The sequence below is a fragment of the Arvicanthis niloticus genome, chromosome 21 (assembly GCF_011762505.2).
Source record: "Arvicanthis niloticus isolate mArvNil1 chromosome 21, mArvNil1.pat.X, whole genome shotgun sequence".
Lineage (NCBI taxonomy): Eukaryota > Metazoa > Chordata > Mammalia > Rodentia > Muridae > Arvicanthis > Arvicanthis niloticus.
The window spans coordinates 39712826-39725481 of record NC_047678.1 but is presented as its reverse complement, the minus strand read 5'-3'; positions in this window follow the sequence as shown (position 1 = coordinate 39725481).

Below are 12656 nucleotides of genomic sequence, written 5' to 3'. Positions count from 1 at the left end.
TGTCTGACACCCTCACACCAATGCACATAAAATAAAATTATTTTTTAAAGGAAATATTTGTGTTTAATAGCTACCCACTAAAATAAATGGGTCTTCACGTGGCAGCAGTCTCCGGCTTCCCATAAAATATAGCATTGCCCTAAGCCAGGCTGACTCCATAACAGGCTGCAAACTAGCAGTTCAAGAGATCAAGTCTGAGTTTCTACTTCCTAGAACTGGGCAAGTCAGTTATGGGAACAACCAGGCTTAGGTAAAAGGGACCCCTCTCCAGCTTGCAAAAGAATAGTTAAGGAAGCTTGGAGCCAAGAGATCAAGAGCCTCAATACTGGGCTGGAGTCAGTAGAAGGCACTAACTGATCTTCCAAAGGTCCTGAGTTCAATTCCCAGCAACCACATGGTGGCTCACAACCATCTGTAATGGGATCTGATGCCCTCTTCTCTTCTGGTGTGTCTGAAGACAGCGATGGTGTACTCATATACATGAAATAAATAAATCTTAAAAGGCGGAGGGGGGGGGAGGCTCAATACCTTCTTGTCATGAAACAAGAATAGCTGGTCAAGTATGCTTGAATCAAGACCCTAACCAATCATAGCATCACCCAGACCCCTCCCCCCAGATAGAACCCACCAATCAAGATCACCTAACCCTCCCTAACATTCCTCATTTTGGCTTTAAAACTGAATCTTCAAATTCAGTCAGGGTCCTTCCATCCCAATGGAATTGGGCCCCTGCATGCGGGAATTTGTTCAATAAATGTTCTATTCTTTAGCATACTGTTTGAGTCTAGGATATCATTCTTTGGCAATTCACAGGCCCTAACACCCACATGAACTTATATTTGCTGGTGTGGTTTTTCCACTTCTTTAATCCTAACACTTGCAGGGAGAAGCAAATGGATGTCTGAGTTCAAGGCCAACCTGGTCTACAAAGAGTTTCAGGATAGCCAGGGCTGTTACATGAGAAACTATGTCTCAAAAAAAAAAAAAAAAACAAAAACAAAAAACAAAAAACAAAAAAACAAAAACAAAAAAACCACCCTTGCCCCAAAAATTTGATACAGTACACTGCTATCTTCCCCCTTGAGATGGGGACTCATATCCCAGGAGAGCCTTGAACTCTTCATATAGCTGATGGACTTGAACATGTAATCCTTCTGCCTCCTCACCCAGAATGCTGAGATTACAGGTGTGCACCACTATGCCCAGATTAGTCAATTCTGGGGTTTCTAACCCAGAGCATGCATGCTAAGCAAGTACTGTACTAAATAACCCACATCCCCAGTCAATTCCCATTTCTTAACTGGAAACAATACCTTTCATCCGACCTCAAGGACAATCACTTAGCAAGAGGCCATTTCAAGGGACCAGCTAAGGAATTTCAGGCATTGTCTTAAAAGCCTCAAACAGAGAAAGCTGTTTGAGAAATTCCTCCCCAAGAATATCTTTTGTGAAGTCAAGTATAAATCCCATAGGTCTCTGACCTTGGTTTCTTGAGCTAAGTCAGCTGCCTTTTCTAGGGAGATATATATAGTTCTAACATAGGTAGCAAACCTGTGATTTAACAAACTCAAGCTGGAGCTACAGACTAGTTTCCAGCCAAGTAAACAACTGAGCAGATGTATCTGGTCCCCACCGAGCAATTACAGAAGAAATGCTTTCGTACAGGTCCGGAGGGCTTTCAACTCAATGACCCCAGCTCTCAAGGCTCTTGAAGCCCACCCTCCATGTCTTGTCCCAAGACAGGTAGCCACTTCACCCAGGTTCCTTCCACTACAGCCCCTTTTAGCCTAATAATTTCCATCATGTGCAATGGATAGCCTTGACCATACAACCAAAAAAATACTGGACTGTGCACCCGAAGGCTACTTCAGTAGCTCTGGCTAGAATTTGTTACATGGGTCTGAACACTAGACCTGGGTCCAAATGCTGGAGCCCACATGGAGTCTCACAACAAGCTAGAAGTCTGTCCCAGGGAATCTAATGACATCTCTTCCAGTTACTATGTTCACATCACACACAAAGCACACAGACAGATACAAACAAACCGCCTATACACATTTAAGTATAAACCATTATGTTAAACATAAAGATGATAGGTGACTTTTCCGTATCCAGGCCCTTTCCTACAAAGCAACAGTAAATGCCACTTGGCCCCATCGGAAGGACTGCTGCTTTGGGCAGAACACTACGGGGACCTGTAAAAGGATTGGACCAGTTTTTAAAGTGTTCAAGAAAGCTCTGGTATGCCATAGAGATCCTTAAGGTTATCAGTGGAGGATGACTTGATAATCCCTGAGCTCTCTTCTACTTCTCAAACAAACTATCTACAGTGTCAAGTTTGGTTGGTTGGTTGGTTGTTGGTTAATTTTGCTTGTTTTTTAGAAATAGGGTTTCTCTTTGTAGCCCTGGCTGTCCTGGAACTCACTTGGTAGACCAAGCTGGCCTTGAACTCAAGAGATCCATCTGCCTCGACTCCCAAGTGCTGGCTGGGATTAAAGGTGTGCACCACTACCATCCTGATAAAAGTGAGTTTAAAGTCTTCCTTTTCTGCACTCACTAATGAAACACGAGCTTTCTATATCTCAAAGACTAAAACGGGCCGAAGTTTGCAGAACTGGTCTGTAGAGAACCACTTAAGAGCTTTCTAGCAGGTGCTTAATAAGGGATGAGTTAAATTAAAAGCATCTACTCATACAGAAATCTGACTCAAAAAAACATTTCTCACTTAAACAAATTAGCCATAGGTCCTAAGATCTTGCCTGGAGAGAGAATCTCAGCATAGACTGCAAAGCATAGGATTGCTTGAGATGGGGTTCTGGGTGCTTTCAGAAAACATCCTCCTGCCTTTCAAGAACTTACCCTTAGTCCCAGAAATAGTTCATTGGTCCTTGAGCCACTCGTCATCCCATATCCATCTATCAAGTGCCAGGATTACCGGGATACACAGTCTGCCATTTGCTGATGGTTAAGTATAAGGATTCTTCCCTTACACCTTTATGTAGGTTCAAGGGACCAAATTCAGGTTCTCCAGCTTGTGTAGTATCTTTAATTGGCTGAACCATCTCACTAGCCTAGCTGGCAGAAGTAAACAATGGTACTTAGCTCTAGCCCCACAAGACAGTAGCCTACGTGTGTATCAAACAAGAGCCCACAGGGTGGCCAGAACCAGCCCATGTAATTAAGACAGACAGCAATGGTGCTGCCATCAGCAGTAAAGAGCACTCATTGCTCCTCCAGAGAATCCGAGTTTCGTTCCCAGCATTCATGTTGGGAAGTTGTAACTACCTGTAACTCCAGCTCCAGGAAATCTGACACCTTCTCACTGTACTCACGTGCAAGTACCCCACCACCCATGCCCACCACCCACACAAATTAAAGATAAAAACTGAAGCTGGGAGGTGGTGGTACACGCCTTTAATCCCAACATGCAGGCAGAGCACAGGTAGGCAGATCTTGGTATTCTAGACTAGCCTGGTCTATAGAGTGTATTCTAGGATAGCCAGAGCTACACAGAGAAACTTATCTGGGGAGGGAAAGAAAGAGGGAAGAATGAAAAGACAGGCAGGCAGGCAGGCAGGCAGTTGTGGGGAAACAGGATATGTTGCTACAATTTTAAAAAGCAAAAAATGCCTGGCAGTGGCGCATGCTTTTAATCCCAGCACTCAGGAGGCAGAGGCAGGTGGGTCTCTGTGAGTTTGAGACCTGGTTCCAGGACATCTAGGGCTACAAAGAGAAACCCTGCCTCAAAATAAATAAATAAATAAATAAATACATACATACATACATACATACATGCATGCATGCATGCATACATACATACATACATACATACATACATACATACATACATACACAAACGAACAAATAATGAAATCTTTAAAAGGGTCTAGAGAGATGGCTCAGTGGTTAAGTGCACATGCTACTCTTCCAGAGGATCCAAGTTCAATTCCCAGCACCCAAATGTTAGCTCACTACTACCTGTAACTCCAGCACCAGAGCATCTGATCACCAGTTTTGGCCTCTCTGGGAATCCACATATAGATGGCATACAGATACACACATGTAAAAATATTCACAAATTTTAAAAAAGAAAATAAAGACAAGTTTACTTTATTTATCATTTATTTTCATATACAAAAAGATAAACCTTGAGATACTTCTAGACTTTTCCTCCTATTCTGTTGGGGGTGTGGCTGCTCCTTCACACAGGGGGAAAAACTACATTCACATCGGTTTGTTTGGGGACCCAGTGCAGAATTCAACAGCAGAACCCCAACTTAGCAGATCTAATTTCAAACTTGACACTCGTTTCTAAAATTACCACAGGAAAAAGGAGCAAAGATCCACGCAAATGAATGAACTATGGTACAATGTTCTTTCCAAAATGTTTGCATTTTGCAACTGTAGTTACATGGATGTCTGCTTCAGGCCATTAGAGTGTGTGTGTGTGTGTGTGTGTGTGTGTGTGTGTGTGTGTGTGTAATATATATATAAATCAGCACACTTTTCAAATCCAGACAGGGTAACAGCAACAAGCTTAACTCTGTATATATATATATATATGTATATATATATTTTAAGACATGATACTTTAGTATAACTCTTGTTAATTCAGTAGTACAAGCTATTTTCTGTTCTACAAAATGTTTATTTTATAGCTACAAGGGTGAAAAGTACCCGACTACATTTACACCCCACATACTCTGGCATACAAACAGTACTTAATCGAATTTGAGCCCAAAACTAGAATTTTAGGTTTAGCATTTCCGAGAGTTTCCTCACCTCTACAGCTCACAAGCATAGACTAGTCACATCTCCAGACTTCGCAATGACTCGTCATTTTAAACCGTGAGAAACAGATGAATCCAAACGCTTAATTACAATTCATATATACAAGTTAGATAACACAGCTTAGTGAGACTTAGATGAGACCCATCCTAAGGGCGACACACACATTTCCACTAAGTTAGACAAGCCTTAAGGTTTCCCTTCCAAGTAATGTACAAATTTAGAAATAGCTGGTAAAACTGATACAGAAGATGGTAACTAAAGAGTGACATTTTCTGTTGGTTCCAAAATTGTCCCTGCAAAAAATTTCCGTGCTCTGCTGTGTTTTGTAACTCACTGTCTGTCACGTGCCAAAAGCTCTTTTTCACAGGACTCGACATGAAACTCGACGCGAGTTAACTTTACAGTACTGCATAATGCAACTCAGATTCGAGGACAAATGTGGAGAGATAATAACATGTGAAAAATGTGGCCTCTGACGTCACCACAGGGATGATGTCAGGTTGACAAGCAGATTCTCTCGTACAGTTGAAAACAGCATCGTGTGCACCTGTGGCAAGACCTGAAGTCTAGACGTGTCTCTAATCCGAGGTACCCTCCCTGCGGTTCTCAGGTACCACTCAGGTTTCTTTGCATTTTTACAGAATTTGGGGTGGGGTGGGGGACGACGAGGGAAAGCAAGCCGCTGGCATTTAAACAACTGCACCCTTGTTGGTGGGCCTAGCATTTCAGATGAGATCTCCTGCCCTCGTGACAACTGCTTGCTCCCAGACGGCCTCGGCCTCAACAACTAGTCTTTACTATTCTGGTCTCTTTCGAACTAGGTAAAAAATTCCGTGATAGTGCTTTTCCCTGTGGAGAAATTATTTGGCTAAACTCATACACTTAACTCATGGCAGTGCTCTGGGAAAACCCCACTCGGGCTAAAGCACTTACAAGGACTAAGGACTACAGTCCGCTAAGTAGGGCAGAGAGCTAACACCGCAGAGACCAAACACCCAGAGGGCTGAGTTGAAACCCACGAGGAATATACTGACCCTGGTGTCCCACGGTCAGCAGGACACAGGACAGCCCAGGGCAGGCAACTCATAGCTGAGATGTGGTGACAGCTGGTTAATTAAGCTTTTGAACTGGTAAAAAAGGTTCTTTAAAAATATATATATATTTATTTATTTAAAATACATCAAAATGACAAGCAGCCATATCCCACAAGGCCTAATCCCACAGCAATGTATACTACAGACATCTTCCCAGAATGCACTGTGGCAGTGGATGGGGGCTTCTACCCTGCTGTTTGAAGGAATGTTCTACATCTGAGCTCTATCGACTGGAAATGTGTCAGGAAGAGCTCATCTTTGGGGCTGATTTGTGTGTGAGACCAGCCAGTTAGGTTGCTCTGCCTCTCCAGACTATGAGAATACTGAACACGGCAGAACGCACAGGAAGCACCGTTCAGATGACACTCCCGACCAGTCCCACAGCAGTGTCAGGACAGGCTTGCCAGAAGCCCCTGGTTCCATCCTTGGGAAGAGTTTTGCTTTAAAACAAGTCAGTGTCCGTACTCAGAGGGCCTCCTGCATGTATGGTAAGAGTCGGCAGGATCGAGGGGGCCAGATGGCGACACTGTTCCACATCGGGTCTGAGGTAACTGGTTCTTAAAGTACCTGGATCACACAAGTGCATCCAGAAATTAGGGCTGGAAAAAGGGAGGGGGGAAGGGCAGGGCTAGAAAAGACAAGTTAGAAAAAGCTTACAGCAGTTGCTTTTGAGGGGCAGGTGACAGAAAACAAAGGCACAACAGAATTACATTCCAAGACAGGCAGCTGCAAAGCACAGAAGTGTTCTTTTATGGGGAACAAAAGTTGTGTGTATGTTGAGGGGCTGGAGGGGGTGCTCCAAGGATGCAGCTGGATCTGGAATCCAGATCCCAGGTAAAACAGTGTTCTAGCCAGGGTAAATAGAGAGCACGGCTGGTTACAACTGACACACTAAGGATCTCTTAGCAGGGCTGCCCCATCCAGTGTAGTTCTGTAGCAGCAGGCTGGAGCCAGCAGGCAGGATGTAGGAACAGGCCTTTAGCTGGACCTCAGATCTGGCCATGGCTGGCTTGGCCTTTACAGAATCCCTCTGCGGGAATTGGAAAGCTACTCTGCTGTGAGATTGGGGTTCTGAGCTTCCTCTGTTGGTTCCTGATTGACTCAACAGAGAAGAAAGCAGCCTCTGGGATGACCTGACCAAAGGGGGTAAAGTCTGCTCAGCGACTCTCCAAGTAACTCCACCATGAGATCCATGTGCCCCGCCGCTTCCAAAGGACTACTCAGTTTGGTCCTAGATAGTTCTGGTTAGTGGAACTCGGCCACCAATCCCCATTCCAATGGTTTGTATAGCCCAAATCTTTCTCTAGGCGTGGAGCACAGGGCTTCTGTCCTACCACTCCCTAACCCACTCACAGGACTACTTCCTACGGAAGGAGCTGACAAACTTTCAACCTCAGAAACCTTCGTTCAGCAGAAATCAAACCCACTACAGGCCTCCTCTCCGGCCCAGCACTTGTCCTCTCCACAGGCAGGAAGCAGGACAGAAATAGCACTGCCAAAGGGGAACCCATAAGCCAACTTCAGGATGCCAGTGTATTCAGGACCCCATGCATACACTAAGCTAAGCTCCCAGCACTCGGCTCCAGTGTGCACATAATCCTGCCGGTAAAGCTCATTGGCTTGGAGTACAGACGCATTCTCACTTTGACTCACTAGTTTATAAAAATAATCTGTGGTATAAAACAATCTCCATACTGTGTGGAGGAAATCTGTCAAGAAATATAACTAAATATATGTGTGGAGCTATAGATTTCTTAAAGTAAAATTTCAAGTGGCGTCTGTTATATAACCTACTCTTATTTACAACACTATCTAACAACACTGGTGTGACCAGGAGCTGGAATGGGCCAGTGCAGGGTGGGCGGCCCAGGACTTGAGGCAACACTTTTTCAGTCACAAAAACCCACCTTCACATGCCCGAAAAAATTAATGGGTCACGCTTCTCTCAACTGTAAACTCAAAAGCACAAAGTCTACAGATGAATGCAGGTGTGCAGAACACCCATCTGAATAGTATACCACATGCACCGATATGGCTGCACACACTAACTCAGCCTAAACAGTATAGACACTGGCCTGGAGACCAAGAAGTCAGGGCAGAGCCAACTGCCCCACACTGGCATCTGAGGAACGTGATGGCCCAGTGCTGCCGTAGATGGGGGAAATGGCGCTGGTTTGGGCACTAAGGAGCTCCACGGAGCACCAGGAGGGCAAAGTCTTGCTTCCTTCACACCTGGAAGATGCCAGCATGAAGATGCCACAGCTTGGTTCAGGGGGGAAAAAAGATGCAGGCATTCCTGATCTCATTTCAAACTGATAGCCCAACAGTAGTTGACCGTAATCACAGATAGGTCCAAATGGCACTAGCCCAAGGAACCCACAAAAGAACTTGGGCATACTTACTGATTTGAAAGTTCATGTGCCTCTTGAACTAACTTTCTTTCCTTTCTTTCCTTTTCTTTCTTTTTTAATGTGGTTGAGTCAACTAGTTGATTCCCAAGGGAACATTTTTTGACCTTTAGTTTCTTTTTCCTATAAAACTAAATCAGTATCTCAAAAACATTTTTTAACGTCTTTCTAAAGGCCTGGGATACATTCACAGAAGGGCTGGCTACAAATCAACTGCCCAGAGCTGTGTGTAAAGAACTAGGCATTTAATCTTGAATTCATGGAGAGTTTAGCATCTAGATTCTGAAAATCCCATCAGCTGAGTTAATGGGCCTTCTTATCTAAAATAATGTTAGCTGAGGTTTAAACTCATCACTAGACTGGACAAGCCAGCTGTCAATTACTCCTCAATTTAGCCTTTACAAACCAGGGAGGAAGGAAAATTCATGTCACCCGGCTGATAGAAAGGGCCCCCTGGGACACCATCCCTTCCTGTCAGTTTCCTGTTAGTGAGGGCACACCACACTTTTGGGAAAGGTATCCTCTACTAGTCCTGCCTGAGATGTGGACCAGGCTTGATCATTTCCAAAGCTGTGTCAACAAAAGCCCAAAAAGATGCAATAGCCAATGCTGGAGACCAAGCTGAGTGACCTGGAAACTCCTCGGATTCAGGGACTCATCTAACGAACCAAGTCCTGAGAACAACGGCAGGAATTCAACTTATAGTACAATAAGCTTTCACCACATTAAGTTATTTAGGAAAAAAACAAACAGGACATTCTCTTAACAACCAGTATGCTCAAAGAACTTCACACACTACAAAAGTAAAATTCTGTGTGTGAGAGAGCCATCCAGCCCTCCAGCTCTAGATGGACACTTCTAGACATACAGTCACTTCTCTGCCCCAGTGTCTGAGCATAGGAACTACCACATGACAGGCTCTCAGAGCCGCAGAGCACACAGCAACTATTAAATACCTATGGAGGCTGGCCACCAAGAAAAATCATTCACACAGCCCAAGCCCTAGGGTGGAGTAGGGGAGAAGAGTGAGACAGAGAGTCAAGGGCATGGTCAATGCCAGGGATGAGAGGAGACCAGAGCAGACAGTAGCATGCACCTTACTAGAAGCTCAAGCCTTGTCAGGAGAGCCAGCCCAGCAAACCTGGTAGCCCAGTGAAGAGAAAGGGACCTGCCCTTTGCTGTGGATGCATGAGCATGAACAGAAGGTCCAGCACTTTCCCCTGTATCTGGTGTCCATGGTTAACAAGCCAGTGCAGGCTAGCCCATGCTAGCCCAGATGCTAATGACTGTTGCAGCCTTCCTTGGCATCCTTGTCAGTGAGGGTCCACGACTCAGCAACCTTGCCTTCACTTGCTTTGTCTTGGACTCACAGACATTTCCTGAAACAGGTGACTACCCGCTGTCATGGGTATTTTCAACCAGAACATTCTCTGCCAAGGTAGTCATGGGAGCCTGTTTGGAGTGAAGGAAGGAGGAAGCACCCCTAGCTGTTTCTCTCCCCTGACATGTCTCATCCTTTCTCACAGAGGGACTTCCTCGGTTTTCCAGAAAGCTTAGGAGAGAGGGGAATAGATACAAAATCTGTGGGAAAGTGCAAGGCAGAGGTGCCAGGACTCAACTGGGCAAGAGAAGAAAAAAGAAGGAAAAGGAGGGATAAAGAGAGGGATGGAGAAAGGGATAGAGGAAGGGAGGGAGGGAGGGAAGGAGGGAGGGAGAACAAGGTCTACCCAAGTTAAGTTTCCAGGCCACACCCTGGAATATCACCCACCTTCTAGCTATGAGCAGCTGGGTGTGTTACCTGAAGGCAAGAAGCAGTCTACAGCCCCTATTCAGAGGTGCCAGCACCCAAACTCCCCCCTTTCCTGGCCACACCAAACAGGAAGCCCCTCTTGACAATCCATTCTGACAAGAAGGTCTAACAAAGACACTGGAGTGGCTGGACACAGGCTTCACTGGGATGTCTCACACCAGAGTTCAGCCTGGCCAGGATGCTTCTGACAACAACCAGCAACACAAGAAAAAAACCACCCAGGGTCATAAGACCACACAGGGGAGCTGGGTTTAGTGTTTGGCACGGTATGTGACTGGTGACTGGGTCACTCCTGTAGCGAAATAGCTACATTCCTTTGTGATTGGTTTGTTAAGGGTCAGAAGTAGAGGTGTCCCCACTGCCTGAGGAGAAAGCTAAAGAAAAGAGATATATGGCACTTTTCAATAAATAGTTAAAGCTCCTTAAAGAAACAAGTGGAGAAGAAAGCAACTGCTCTAAGACTTGTTTTGCCAGTGGAAAGTATTCTGAGACAAGAAAATACCACAGCACAAAGTCAGATGGGGAGGGAAGGGCAGACATAGCTTAAAGAAACAAAATACACGTCCCCCTAACTACTCGGCCAGTCCACACTGACCCACGGAAACAAAGACTAAGGTCTGAGAGGGAGGGACGCCAGCTGGCCTTCCTCAGTACCCTGTACACAAACACTTACAAAAAATAACAAGCCCAGGACTGCCCCAGGCACCACACACAACATGCTGAGGGAGAGGCTGCCCAGCTGTGAGCTGTGCCCTCCCAGACTTCACAGCACAGTTACTGGCGGGACAGAACCCACCTGCTGCTGAAAGAATTGAATGACAAGTACAGTTACCTCAGGTGGGTCTGAGAGCTGTGCTACTGCCAAGTTGAAGTGGGCTACCCAGTGCTACCCATTGGACTTACAGAACAATGCTTGACCTCTAAGCAATCCGGGAGGAAGTGGCCTACCTACCCTCAAGGTCAAGAGATGTGCTGTTTAAATGATACAGTCTAAACCAGAGTGATGAATGCCCGACTCAACCCAGACAGCCAACCTACAGCTGATGCCAATTATTTACAAGGGAGGTTTTATCAAATAAAGATGGTAGTTCTGACTAGAAGACACAAACTTTTTTTTCTTTTTCTCTATTTCTTTTAAACTTCCTTGTCATAAAAGTCAACTTACATTAAAATATACTTCCTACAAGACAACACAACTAACAAAATATATAATTAATAAAACATACACAAGTAGAAAATTCTGAGGTATTTCTGGTTTGAGGTGGTCTGTGGTCGTGAAGTTTACTTCTTTTACTTTTTTAAAATTTAAACCTCGGAAGCCACACAGCAAAGCATGTGTATATATGTGGATGTGTGTGTTCTGTCTGGAAAAACAAACAAACAAAAAAAAACCTTTAGCATGTTTCATAAATTAAAAAAAAAAAATTCCAATGTCGAAACAGCAGCATTAGGAACATTCACTGCCTGGAGCAAGGTTATGGCGTAAGAGAAACACAGTTTTAAAATATGCACCACTTTAAAGGTTTGGAGAAAGCCGTGTCCACGAGCCACAGAAAGAAGCATGGGACCAAGCCAGAGCTGCAGGTTGGCCAGGTCCCCACGCAGGGATCCTCCGGCCCACCCACACTGTGCAGGGGGCGCCACAGGCATCTCCCCAAACTGCCAAGAGGAAACCGCAGCTCGGTATTTCCTCCATGAAAGAGATCTACAGCGTCATGTCTAATGAAAAATGTCCACTAAACTGTCATGACCTCACCTGGTCCTAACACAGGAGCAAGGTAGCGTCTTCTCCTCCGGCCAAGCCCGTTAGTGGGAAGAAACTGGGCAGGTGGAGCAGCCTGGCCCTTGCTCTTGGGCTTTCTCCAAATCCTGTGCTTGCTATTATAACTGTTCGGCCTCCACAAGGTCCTTGCCCTCAATCCCTTGTTACCTGAGAAAGTAGCCTCCATAGCCAAGGGTGTTGCTCCAAATGTGCCCAAGTCCAGTGTAGCTCTGCTCCACACCCTACCCAGAAGCATCAGCCTCCCTTCCAGCTTCAGACTAGACTGCCCTCCTCATCTCAGTTTCCCGTGGTTGGGTCAGGACGACACCCATTACACCCATGAAGACACATCTGCCGTTTTTCTAAGCTCACAGCCTGAAATGGGAGAAGCGCAAAATAAAGGGGTTAGGGGTGGGGAGGGGGGGGGAACCCTCTTCGGAGGAAGGGTGTGTCCGTGTAACAGTCTTCAGAGGTTCCTCTAGTAGAGAACTGCAGCATTGAGTTTCCTAAGACAGGAGACGAGTTTCTTTGTGTTACAGATTCTGAGACGACAAAGAGGACGCAAGGGGGCGGGGAGAAATGAATCCCGAAGGACAGGAGGTGGCTGAGGCTCTTCAGCATGGCGCCGCTTCTGCGTTCACAGCTCAGCACCTCAACGCCTGCTGACGTGTCCGCTGTTTGCGATACAGTAGAACAATATGCTGGTAAAAACTGATCCAATCCAAAAATAATATTATTAATAATAATTATAATAATTATAATAATAATAAAAGTCAAGGTAAAATAGCAGC